We start from the raw sequence: 12,922 nt of genomic DNA, 5'->3' as shown, positions 1-12,922 counted from the left end.
CTGTACTACATGGCTCCATATACCAGACTTTGCATGCCAGGTTTGCAAACATGGCTTGAACAACCTTATCTTTGCAGCAGTTATTCAATATGTGTGACAGTATTTTGTCACCTTCTGTTAGTCACACATGCCAGAGAACATTGGCAAAGGGATGCCATCTACTTCTGCGTGCAGCGCTATGATCAAAGATTAGTCCCTTCGCTCCAATTTGAAATCTCAGAATCTGGGCTGAGTGAAAAGTGTGCGTTAACATAGTGAAGCTCAGAATGGTCGGTTATGCTCAGCTTCCCTTTTACTGTATGTTACAAGAAAATTCAATTAATTATGGATAATACTGTCACGGTCATCTGCACCAGTAGCTAGAATGGTGCAAGTCACTTAAATTGATTCTCTCCCTCTCTTCCTCCCAAATTTCTAAAGTTGGCACACAGAGGTCTGTTAGCATGTTGCCTTTTAGAGCTCTGAACAGCTTCCTTCTCGTGCCTGGCCAGGCAGATTTGCTGTCAAGATCTTACATACTTCTCTGTCTAAAAACCTGTGATTGGATCTTTTTTCAGTGTAATTGGGATGCTGTTGGAGTTTGACTGGGGTTCCTGTTCTTCTGCTAGATGCGTCCTCATTAGCAGCAGAAAGCCTGTGTACTGGGAAGAGTTATTTGGCAAAGTGACCGAAGCCCGTGGCAGATGGTGCTACAGAAGGTGAATGTGTTGTCAGCAAGTATGGACTGCTTGGCAGTGCCAAGGGGCTCTGATGTCCGTCAGCTCCATCCAGGTTCCTTTAGCTGCTGCTCTGCATCCTCAGAGTAAAGGCTTTTTCTTTCTTCCACATTTTGAAAGGTTTAATTGAACTTTTCTTGTTGGGGATTCAATTCCACAGTAAGTCTTCTATCTTTTTTAAATGGGAAAGCTATTAAACCCCTGACAGCATGTCCCTGTCTTCAATTGCTGAATAAAATTGCCTTTCTGCTTGCAATAACATTGCCAGTAGAAGCACGAATAACTGAACCTCTCAATACTATTCTTTTTTTAGGGTAAAATTTCACAGAGTTAACTTTGACCTAGGGTGGTATCCAAATGTCACTTAATTAAAAAAATAAAATAATTGATTTGTTGTATGGGAGCTGGGGTTGTTTAGCCTGGAGAAAAGGAGGCTGAGGGGAGACCTTATCGCTCTCTACAACTGCTTGAAAGGAGGTTGTAGAGAGGTGGGGGTCGGTCTCTTCTCCCAGGTAACAAGTGATAGGACGAGAGGAAATGGCCTCAAGTTGCGCCAGGGGAGGTTTAGACTGGATATTAGGAAATTTTACTTCACTGAAAGGGTTATCAAGCATTGGAACAGGCTGCCCAGGGAAGTGGTTGAGTCGCCGTCCCTGGAGGTATTTAAAAGACGTTTGGATGAGGTGCTTAGGGACATGGTATAGTGGTGGTCTTGGTAGTGTTAGGTTTACGGTTGGACTCGATGATCTTAAAGGTCTTTTCCAACCTATACGATTCTGTGATTCTGTATATTTTGTTCTCGTGTCCTCTGGCATCTCTTCACCAGAACAATTAGGGATGGTGGTGTGTGTGTGTGTGCGCGCGCCTGCACGGAGTGCATGTATGTAACACACAGTGGTAGGACAAGATCTTTAAGGACTCTTGTTTGCTTCATAGGTGGTTTCACTGAAAGAATTGCTTGTTGAGGGTGAGGCTTCATACAGTGAGAGAGCTTATCTGACATCCAGCTCCCTGCAAAAAGAATAGACCCTTCCTTATTGCTTCCCTGCTCCCGGTGATGTGCTCCTACAGCGTCCCTATTGCCAGCCCTGAAGCAGTTCAGGGAGCAAAGCCCCAGCAGAAACCTGCCTGGTAAATGTGTCTGCTGACTTCACAGGCTGAAGAGGCTCACACCAAGGGTAAAAGCAAGGGCAGGGCTGGCACCTTCTGGCATTGAAGGGCAGGTCAGAGTAACTCTTGGGCAGCTCAAATGGTAAAGGCTAGATGCTTGTAAAACTGAGGCATGTGTGCAGAGAGAAGGGCTGGGGGCATGGAGACTGATCAAGCTAGGCATGTTTTTCTGGCGTTTGGATGCACGTATGCTTTCATCTGAAAATTTCATCTCTATGAATGTTTACCTCCTGTGCAGCTGAACAACCACCCAAACTGCCCTATTAACTGCTACCTGAATTTTCAACTAAGCATGAGTAAAGGTGTAATTATCAACCATGTTCTCAATAATATATTTAAAACAAAGCACCCATCCCAAAACAAACAGTGTGTCTTAATAGGTTTGGAATACCTATTGGAGGAGTGTCTCCAAGGAGATGCTATTCCTCTTCAACTGTTACTCCCTGTTAAACTAACACTGAGCCGCTGTTCTTGCCCTGGATGGTTTCTTTAGATACCAAACCTCTCTCAAGAATGAGGAAAAATCAGCTCAGCTGTCCTCATCTGCCATCTGAGGAGTTTGGAGCGTTTCCTGAACTCCTTAGTTGTTCCGTGAGGATTTTGCAGGCTCCTCTGCGGGAGCCTTGTGAGCAAGCACGCGTCCTTGCTGTGGGTGCTGAGCAGCCTGCTAGGCTGGGCATCTCCCACGGTTCCCAGGCCAGCTCGGATGCTTGGCAGACCTCTGCCTTGTGCCGATACATGGAGGGACGCAGGCTCTTTCTCTTCTTTCTCTCTCTCTCCAAACAATCTGCCTCACTTCTGCGGCAGCTGAAGCTGTGTTTGGTGCCTGCTCAGGGGAGAACACTGTATCTGAGCTGGTCCAGCGCTGCCCCCGGCTCAGCAGAGACAAACTAGTGCACGACCTGGTAAAAAGCCGCTGCTTCAGCTGGCACTCTTGACTTGGAGTTTTTAGTGCTGTAGTAGCTTAGGAGGCTCCAAGGTGCAGGAGTCTTTCTGGCATCCACAAGGGATCCAACCCTGGAGGGTCAGAGCAAGAGAACCACTGAAATGAGGGTTCAGAAAAGCACAGCAGGATGTCAGTCTTCCCCTGAACTGCATCGAGCGCTGTTACTTCGGCCAACTCGGATCTCATTTTGGCAATGCCGGGCCAGGCTCCTGTTCCTCTAGAAACTGGTTCCTTTTGCTTAAAATGCATTGTTACTACTTATGGGGCTCTGATATCCCACCTAGAATAATCTTTGGTAAAAACCGCTAAACCTCTGTATTTTTCTCCTAGCTAACATGCATGGCTTTCTCTGTTAATTGTTAATATATTTGAACTTGTTTAATTCTCTAGTGCCCAGTTTCAGTACTGATCATCCTTGACCCAATAGAAGCTTAAGTGGAATTTATATGTTAGGTGTAGATTTCTGACTGGTTTTTGCCTGAAATGGCAGCCATTGTTCCAAGCAACTTGGGATTAGAGGTATAATTTGGAATAGTTTATCGAACAGAAGGCAACATTTTGGTAGCTGGTTCATGGGAGTTTGCTACGTGGTTTTGCAGTTTCACATGACTGATCTTCATGGCATTGGTAAAGCGTAATGGTGCTCTGAGTTTCACAAAAACCCATCTCGTGCGGTGGAGAATGGGATGATAAACATCATCCCTGGATAGTACTTAGTAAAGGACTTTGCTTCAGGCATGCTATAGGTTGACTATTCAGTGTTTTGTAGTCTGAAAACAGGTTTCCGTTATCATGCATTGACACAAGTAGCTGTTACTCTTTTTAGGTAAGATATTCATATCACAAGAATAACTTCTGTTCACAGCGAGTATGCCCAGCCATGGGCACTAGATTTTGGAGGATCTAGTATGAAAACATCGAGATGTAGAGAGGCTTAAACCTACTTCAGGCTTGCACAGTTATATGTAGTTTTAGATGAGGACCACCTAAAAGAAACCTGTCATTAACTTCTTCTTAAATAGGCATTTAAAAAAATCTCATATTTTTAATGACATTCTACTCTTTTGTACTGCCTTGTTGAACTCCGGTGGGATTTGGAGTATTACAAGAGTTTTCACAAGGGAAATTGTTAAACACATTTTTTCAGCAGTGACTTCCCTGGCTGACAAGTAGAAATATTCATATAACCTCATATTTTGTGCCTTTTCATAGTAGGGGTTATGAGATTTTTCTCTTTAGAGTGGGAGGGATTAATTCACTCACGCAGAGTTATTCAAGAGAGAGAATTTCTACCTGGGAATCTAATGTAGCTGTGATGTACTTCTGTAATGCCTTGATCTTTTTTGTATGCATCAAGCAAAGCATACATAAATGAGGAATGGTCTTAATAAACAGTGTATCCTAAACCCCCTAAATTCAGAAAAGCTGTGAGAATTTATAACTTTCCTGAGGGGAGGAAATCGTTAAAAATTAAATCAGATTTGCCTGTTCATTTTGTTGCACAGTTGAATTCTGCACAGGCTTGAAGTTTTCACTGAAGTTGGATTCAATTTCATTGAATACCATCTTTTCTGTGTGCTTTTCCATTTTGTGGAATTTCCTGGGATGAGTGACAGGACATTTGTGAATTACAGGAAATAGTTTTAACTGAATCTGCTTTTCAATATTAATCTAAAACTCAGAGATTATTAATGCATTTTAATCAATGCAGAAGAGAAGTAGGCTGCAGTGGCTTTAAAGAGACTTCCCTGAACTGAGAAACCAATCTGCTAATTTTGTCCATTTTGAACGATCCAGGCCATTTTTTTTTTTTGAAATGTTACTCTTCCTTTTTAATATTTGAGGCTTGTTTTTCTTCCCACCCCCATTTTTACATCTCTTAAGATCCTTACTACGCCCTGTCATAGTGAATCTTCATCTTTGGTCACAGATTGTGGCCCCTCTTCGGGCCATGTAATACCCTGCGCCAAAAGCGTCTTGCTGTGATATTGCAGTCATGCAATTTCTCTTCTTCCAGGTAGGATTTTACCATCCACTGCAGTCTTACGATCTTCGTGCTGAAGTTCTGACTGTCACGGCCTCATCTTTCTCTGCCTGATTTTGGTTCCCTGCTGCCCTTCGCCTCCTTTGGTCAGTGGCTCGTAAAACCCAAGGTCCTGTTGTCGAAGGGCAATTCCCTTATTCCCCCCTCCGGTTAAACCTCTCGTTGAGTACTTGGCAGGCAGCGTGTGTGTTAGGCTTTAAGGAAAGTTACTTCTCCCCTTAGTGACTGTCAGCCCTTACGCCGTCAGCCCTCAGAGTCAGAAACCAGCCCTCGGTGCTCTGCACCCGAAACATCTTGGGCCGCACCAGAAAAGCTCCCTGTTAGGCGAAGCCAGCGGGGAGGGCGATGGGTGCCCCGCCACAGCGGGTGTCGGTGCTTTGCCGGGGCCCGGCCTGGCCGGGTCCAGGCCTCTCCCCCTGCCCCGTCCCTCTCGCCCCACCTGCCTCCTCCATCGCACTCTTCTGCGCCCGGCGGCCCTCGCCTCCCCGCCGCCTCCGCTCCAACGGCGGGTCGGGCCGCGGCTCGGCCAGACACGGCGTGCGGGGCCGGGGCCTGGGGCTCCTGCTGGGCTTGCACACGGACGGGCTAGCTAGGGGCTGGTCTCATCTCTTCTAGCGTTTTCCTTCAAAGCAGCAGCAGCAGAAGGGGTTGTGCTCTCTCAAAGCCGAAAGCATCACCCTCTCAGGGGCAGGTATCCCCTGCACAGCTACTATATGAAAGGTAAAAGGATGCCAGCTCTTGTTTGGGACATCACAGGGGGTTGTTTTCTGGGCTAATGTGCGGTTTCCCCTTCTCTTCACCACCCACACTTTAATCATATTTCCATGGTATTTCCCAGAAGAGAGCACACAGAGGCTCGTTTTGAGGCCAATTGTTTGAACTTCTGCAGTTCTTCACCAGACGCAAACCCCACCAGCTCCCTCTGGAAAAGTTCCATTTTCTTCCAGTGCTACAGCTGGTTTCTTGTAACCAGACCCCCCAGGGAACCCAAACTTTTTCCTGATTAAAGCTGAACTGAAGACATAAGGCTGGGTGAAAAACTGAATGTGTTTGGTTTTGTTTTTGTTTTTTTTTTGTTCTACTTGTGCTTCTTACTGTTATCTGAGCTGCCATTGTACCCTTTCTGCAAAAGATGTTTTGGGGAATGGGGTTTCTAAAGGGTGCTTCTTAAAAATAAAAAAAAAAAATTCAAAGTCAGGACTTCGTGTGTGTGAGTGTTGCAGGTATGTCTATACCTTAGAATTTCCTCTGTGCACGAGGGCGTGCAGGACCTGGAGGGAAGGGTGAAGGGTGATGCTCTGCCTGCCATGGTGTTCAGCCTCACCTTTGCTCCTCACAGTGCTCATCCGAATCTGCTGCCAGAGAGAGACCCTGGCCTCAGGACTGTGAAATAATGGCAAGCAAAAGCCTGTTAGGAAGGAGCAGGGCTTTGGGTACTCCTATATCATCCTGGAAAAGATGCTTGATCTTAAAGCCTGTGTTTGAATTGGTTTTGCAGGTTAGTGCACACCCCACCCCCCCCCCCCCCCATTGATCCCCTCCTCTTTTAGCTGAAATAAACAGAGTTTTAATGTAAAATATAATAGAAATATAATAACATAGCATTTGTTAAAACAACAACAGGTTCCAGCCATGTAGGCTTTATGCTTGCTACTGTTAATTGACTGGAGCGGGTTACGCCATTTTGCAACGACTGCTGATTTCACCAGGGCTGCCCGGCCGTGTTGCTCAGCCAGACCTTTGTCTGGTCTGTCTGGATGATGCTTCTTTCAAGAGTTTGATATACTTGGGGACACAGTTGGCAAATTACTGGGGAAAACATTGTTTTCATGTTGGTTGTTTTTACTCCAAGTGTTGACACATTCTGTCCCTCCAAATCTCGGTGATTAAGTGAGGAGGCTTTTGACCCTGGAGATGACAAATAAATTCACTTGGTTTGCCAAACTAGAAATGGAGTGTCTTGTGATGAGAGACTGGTGATGAATTTTTTATGCCTCCCCTACCCTTGTTCTCCCTCTCCACGTCCGTCCTGCTTCCCCACTTTCGTACGTGGCAAAGCCGCTTTGCTCCCTTGATCGGTGGCCTTACGTTCCGACACACAAGACTGCAGGAGCGCTGTGCCTGGGTTTGCGTACCCGGCCCTAAACCCCAGTGAGCCTGGAGGTCACTGGGCGATTTTAAGACTTGCTCCTGTCTGGAGGGACAGGGTTTGAACTTGCTTCTCTTGTCACTCCAGGGTCTTGAGCGTCTCCAGCATCAAGCCCAGAGAAGGGAAACCATCAGCTTGTTTCTCCCAAGCCACCAAACTGAGAAGATGTTCACTCAGCGTCACCGCTGATGGGAGGCAGATCTGAGCAGCTCTGAAACGGCAAGGTCCTTCAGGGCCCACTCCCCTCTGGTCAGGCACCCTTCTGCTCCGTTTGCTCTCCTGTAGTGGGAGTGAGGCAGAAAAACCCCTCCAGGCGCAGTGCTTGCCCTTCAGAAACCCCAGGGGACGAGGTAAAAGGACAGGAACCGGTCACCCGGGACTGGCCTGCCCTCCTCCCCAAGAAATGCAGCTTGACTTCCAGCTGACCTTCAGGCTTTTACAAGCTTAGAGAGAGAGAGTTACAGAATTGTTAACAGCTATTTTATTACACTTACAGATTGTGTGAGTTGCGTTTTATTGGAACGCAGCACTTGGCAGGTTCTGCATTTGGCTGCAAGGGGAAGTTGAAGGGCTGTGGTAACTCTGACATGTTAACCCCCTGCTTCCAGCATCTCCCGCTGTGCTAAGCTAAGCCAAACGCTTGGGCACAGCTGCAACCTCTCCCATTACAGAGGTGCCATGCCGAAAAACAATAATGTGAAGCTAGTAGTTTCTGACCACAAGAGGGTATACCGTGGGGTTGAAGGTATCTAGGGACAGAGGAATACTTTTTGATCACAGTGCCCTGTACAAATGCTATGGCTTATTGCTCAGCTTTGAAGAGAGGTGATGCTGTTCGGGACCCTGCAGGGTCAGGTCCAAAGCTACTTTCTTCCAAATGTTTTTTGAATGAGATCTCTACTCAGAGCAACACCACCTAAGAAAGAAAACCTCTCCTTCCTTTTCCTTCCATAGGCATCATTTTGCAATCTGATTTATTTCGTTTATTTTTAATTGATGCTTGCAGTGATAATTCACACAATAATGCCTTAAGCGGCAGTAAAAGACCTGCGCCAAAGGCATTCTGTGTAGTAAGAAACTGAAGTCTTGGAGGTAGAGTGTGGCAGTGTCTGGCCTCTGTCAGGGTGAGGCCCTGGCTCCTGCTGGCACTTGCTGGAGGTGCTTTCACAGTGCAAAGCTGGTGAGAAAGGGGGACTGCAGGCTGAGTGACTCCCAGAAAGACATTTTCACAAGGTGGTTCGATTCATGGAGAAGAGCAGTTATGCGGGCATTCCTCGTTTCTTGAAGAAAGGTTAATATGTGCTTTTAAAAGTGTTTTTGATGAATATCCATACTGGGTATAAAGTGGGACCGTCCCCTTGGACCGCGCTGTGCTGCGCTGTTTTCTTGGATGTTTCTTCTTATTGAGCACTGCTTGTTGCTCCAACACCAGCTCTCCTCTGCATTTCTGTCTAAGCGTCCCTTGCTTCTTACAGGGCTGCATAAGTTCATTTTATTGCAGGCCTTAGCAATTTGGGAGGCAGAAAATTTGGACAAGAGGATGGGAATGCTGTGACTGACCGTTCTCTTTGCTCTGCTCTCTGGCCCGATTTTGCATCTGTCTGTCTTCACGAAGGAAGAGGCCCTGGCGGCTCCCATAAGAGGTGGGATGTTGTAGCCTGTTTTGCTAGTCCCAGGGTATATTGGCGGGAAAACAAAATCAGTTGACCAGCTCAGCTTGGCAGAACAACCAGAATGTTGCAATGAGATGATTAAGAAGTCTAATTGATTGATTTTAATGTGAGAACTGAGACTTGGCTCCTGTATGTTTGATTTCCCAAATCTGCTTGGACACAGGCTCGTCTCTCTGCCAAAACACCTCCTCTGTACCATAAACCCATGTCTAGCATTAAGAAAACATTTTCCTGGGTGGAGATCCTGTCTATTACCTGTTCGTTCATGGGTTGAATGTAGCCATGCCATAGCAGCTGAAAGGGTCACAAGGGTCTTCTGTGGCTTTGCATTGTGCCAACAGTTGATCGGTGCTCAGGCTGAGTAAAAACTCACCTAGACTTGGGAGGAATTATGGGAAAGGTCCTCATAATTTTAGTTGAGAATAGGAAATAGTTGGTTCTGAGTCCCAAAAAGGATTTAGGGCATTTCAGAAACTAGGAAGTGGCCCTCACTCTGCACAGCCCAGTCTGTTATCAAACAAGATGCAATGTCAGCCACTAAAAGTACTGGGAAAGGAAAGGGGAAGCTACTGTGATAAGCAGGTATCTTAGCTTGATTATTATTCAGTTTGAGCCTGTACCTGCAACAGCTTAGCACATTAGATGAATTAGCCTTTCTAAAATTCCCTCTATCACTTGCTCCTCCAAGGGAACAGCAGGAGCATGCATCTAAGTCATGAATTTTGGGGTAGATTTCCTAATCGAAGCATGCTGACCCCATGTGCCCACGTAGCTTTATCTAAGTTACACATTGGTGACATCTCTACAAACTCCCTTCACTTTCCTAGCCCACCCCCATCCCCCAGCAATCCCTCCCTTTGAGAGCTCAGCGCTTCCGAGGTGCCAGGTCCTGCAGCGGAGGTACCAAAACAGCGGTGTTGGCTACCATGGAGAAGTGCAGATGCACATTACAAAATATTTTCAGTGGTATGTTCAAGTAAAAAAAAAAAAAAAAAGAGTTTCTGGAGACATCAGAAAGTATGGAGACTTGACAGAAGTGTCTTGACTTAAATATGTAGGAATGCTTCTTTCAATGCTGAGATGACATTGAGACACAAACTTGAGTAATTTATTCCTGTTGCTTTGGCAATGATTTTAAAGCATCAACTAATAAACACAGTTTGGAAATGGCCCTGTTTTGGCAAGCTTGACACTTGGCCACCTGTCCACTTTTGGGCTAGGAAGATATAACCTTGATCTTAACCCATTCCTTCTGAGACTGGAGAAATTTGGTGGCCTCAAGTAGGTCAAAACATGAACTGTCTGAAGAACTGACTGTAAAGAAACAGGGGGACATAGTTACCATCTCTTTCACAATGTTCAACTCAGGAAGAACCAACCTCATTATGTTTTCAGATATATTGAAAATAGACAATATGTGTTCAACCAGATAAGAAAAATAGCTAAAATAACACAGATGAAAACTTTTACCTGCCTCCTTTTGAATGTTAGTGTTTTTAATGCCTAACACAGATACTAACAGCTAACAAAACCTATGGTGTGCATGCTGAGGAAAAAAATGTCTCTCTGAAATGCTGGGCTTTTCTTACCCATATATAGGTCCCTACTTAAAGGAGAGACCAGCTCACCTAGGTGAATCTCAGCTCTCTTTCTGACAAGACAATCTTGTAGTGAAAAGAGCTGATCTCTAGAATTGGTGCAGTTAGCCCAATTTTGGTTGTTGTGAGACAAGCTGCACTGGCAGCCAGAAGCAATATCCTTGTTCAGAAACAAAGAAGGGTTTTTGTTGTGGCTCTGATGCTCCTCCTCTTCACCTGCTTTAAGACTCTTTCTCTTTTAGTCTTTCCAGATCATGAGAAAACTGGTCTGACTGAGCTGAGTTTATAGGGAATCCCAGCACAGCCACGTAATTCCTCCAGCCAGAGCCATCTGCTGCTGCTTCTCCAGCTGCATCAGTTTAGTGAGAGGTAGCATCTCTGCCCTCTTTTTGCAACCTAATAAGAGAGCAGGAGGCAGCCAGGCTGGGGCTGCCCTGTGAACCCTCAGCCCCAGCAGCTGTGAGTGAAAAGGGGGCAACAAGGGGGAGTTTCACACAGATAACGGCTGGGGCTGGGTCACAATCTGCGAGGAAGGAACGATGAAACACAGAGCTGCTGGAGTGGAGATCATCTTTGACCTGCAGCTGTGAGGTTTGGGCCCGCATAGTCACCACAAACATGCCATGCTTCAGCCTGGATCCTGGCCTGGGTTACCAAGGGCTGAACTTCACATTTTTCTGCTGCTGAGGGTGAGGAGAACAACATCATCCAGTGTGGAGAGTAGAGCTGGGGAAATTTATGTAGAAGCAGACTGCAAGAGGTGGGTGTTATCCCTGCCGGAAAGGTCAGGTGGAGAACAGGTCCATCAACTCAAAGACCCTTGCTGGAAAGGTCAGGTGGAGACAGGTCCGTCATCCCAAAAACCCAGGTAGGGTGGATGTAGAAGCTTCCAAAAGAAAAAGCTAGGACATTGGAGGTTTGCAGCAACATCACTAGTGGGAGAAGTAACGCTGCTCTGCAAAGAGAGAGCAGTCACTGCTTTTGTGGTCGTACCTGCTCCTTAGTAGAGAAGATTGACTAGATCATTGCCTGAACACAAAATGAGGACCAACCGTCATTGGTGTGGAAGGAAACACCACACACCTTAACCTCTGTGCAATCTGTGGCTATTACCAAATAAGATACAAAGGACGGAGCTGGGAGCCCCTCCACTGCTTTCACAGGGGGTTACTGGCTCTATCACTGATGACAAAAGGGGGGAGAAGGAGTGCTATGGCTGTACGTGTTTCTGCAGGCTGCCATACCAGGAAAATCATGTGGGCCAGGTTGCCTTTCAGCAACTAGCGACGTCATCTAAAGCACAGCGCATGGTGGTCATGGAGGGCTATAATCATCTGCACGCCTGCTGGGAAAGGATGAGTGGGATGCAGAGTGGCGAGAAATTCCAGCGCTTGTTGCCATGAGTTTCATACATATATGTGTATGTTCCTATCTATATGAATGAGATGGAAAATGAATTTTTTCCATCTTTATATATATGTAAACTAATTAAGAAAGAAATTCTAGGTTTGAGTCTAACCAGTAGAGCAAAACAAGTGAAGTGGATGGATAAAAGTGAATGGATAAAAGGTAATGTTTGTACTGCTCAGAAATACAAAGTGAGAGAAGAGCAAGCTAAAGACAAAAGTCCTGAGTAAAATCAGATTTAGTAGGTAATTTTAGGGAGGAAGCCTAAAGTAAAAAGGAATTAAGCAAAACCAGTAATTCCTTTAAATAATATTTTTTAAAAAGTGCTAAGAGCACCAAAAGAAGTGGTTCCAGCATGGATGAACAACAGAAAAAGCAGTGAGAGGCGATACTGGCTAAAATGTGATCTCTTCTTTCACAAGGTAGGAGTGTACAGAAAGTGCAAAGTAGGTTTCTGGAAAAACATGGGATGAAACTCATCGGTCAAAAGAAAAAACGTGCATATTCAGTCAGGAGAGCCCGCCGCAGGAACATGGCTGGGGAGCAGCTGCTGGGGGAGCAGCCTGCAGAAAGTACATTGCAGGTTGTCCGAGAGTCCACCCTGAGGATCATGAGCTGAATGTGGTCACTGGTGGCCTATCTGTCAAACATGGCTTGCCTAGTGATGCCAGTCTTCCCAAACTCCCTCACTAGCCAGCAAAGTCTCCTCCTACAAAGAAATTTGGACCACCTTAGCTAGACAACTACTCTGAAACATCCTCTGGAGTAGCCCCTACGTTTGCAACAGGGAGATTAGCGTCTTTGTTAGGGAGTGGTTTTAACAATATGTCCCAGTGTGTTGCTGTTGCACAAAAGCAGCAAGCTCAGAGGTATAAACCATGTTCTAGTTTGCAAGATACACAAAATCAGGCAAAGAGGTTTCCTTGCTCCCCTTAGTGCGAGGAGGGCCTGAGGTGTTGCGTGATGTCCGTATTTGTAGACTGCGGTTTGGAAATAGCCAGGAGGAGAACAAGGACAATGGTCTCCAAAACATGACCTGCCAGAGAGGCCTGAAAAAAACAGGGGTAGTTTGGCCTGGGGAAGCCTAAGGGGGAAAGAGGGGAACATGCAATATGCGAATCTTCAAATATATAGAGGGCTGTTGCAAGAAGAAAAATGTGTTCTGTGTCCTTGGCAGGTAGTACAAGGAATAAGTGACTTAGGCTGCACCAAGGAAGAC

This window comes from Mycteria americana, chromosome 2 (genome assembly GCF_035582795.1).
Source record: "Mycteria americana isolate JAX WOST 10 ecotype Jacksonville Zoo and Gardens chromosome 2, USCA_MyAme_1.0, whole genome shotgun sequence".
Taxonomy (NCBI): Eukaryota; Metazoa; Chordata; class Aves; order Ciconiiformes; family Ciconiidae; genus Mycteria; species Mycteria americana.
This window is presented reverse-complemented; position numbering follows the sequence as displayed.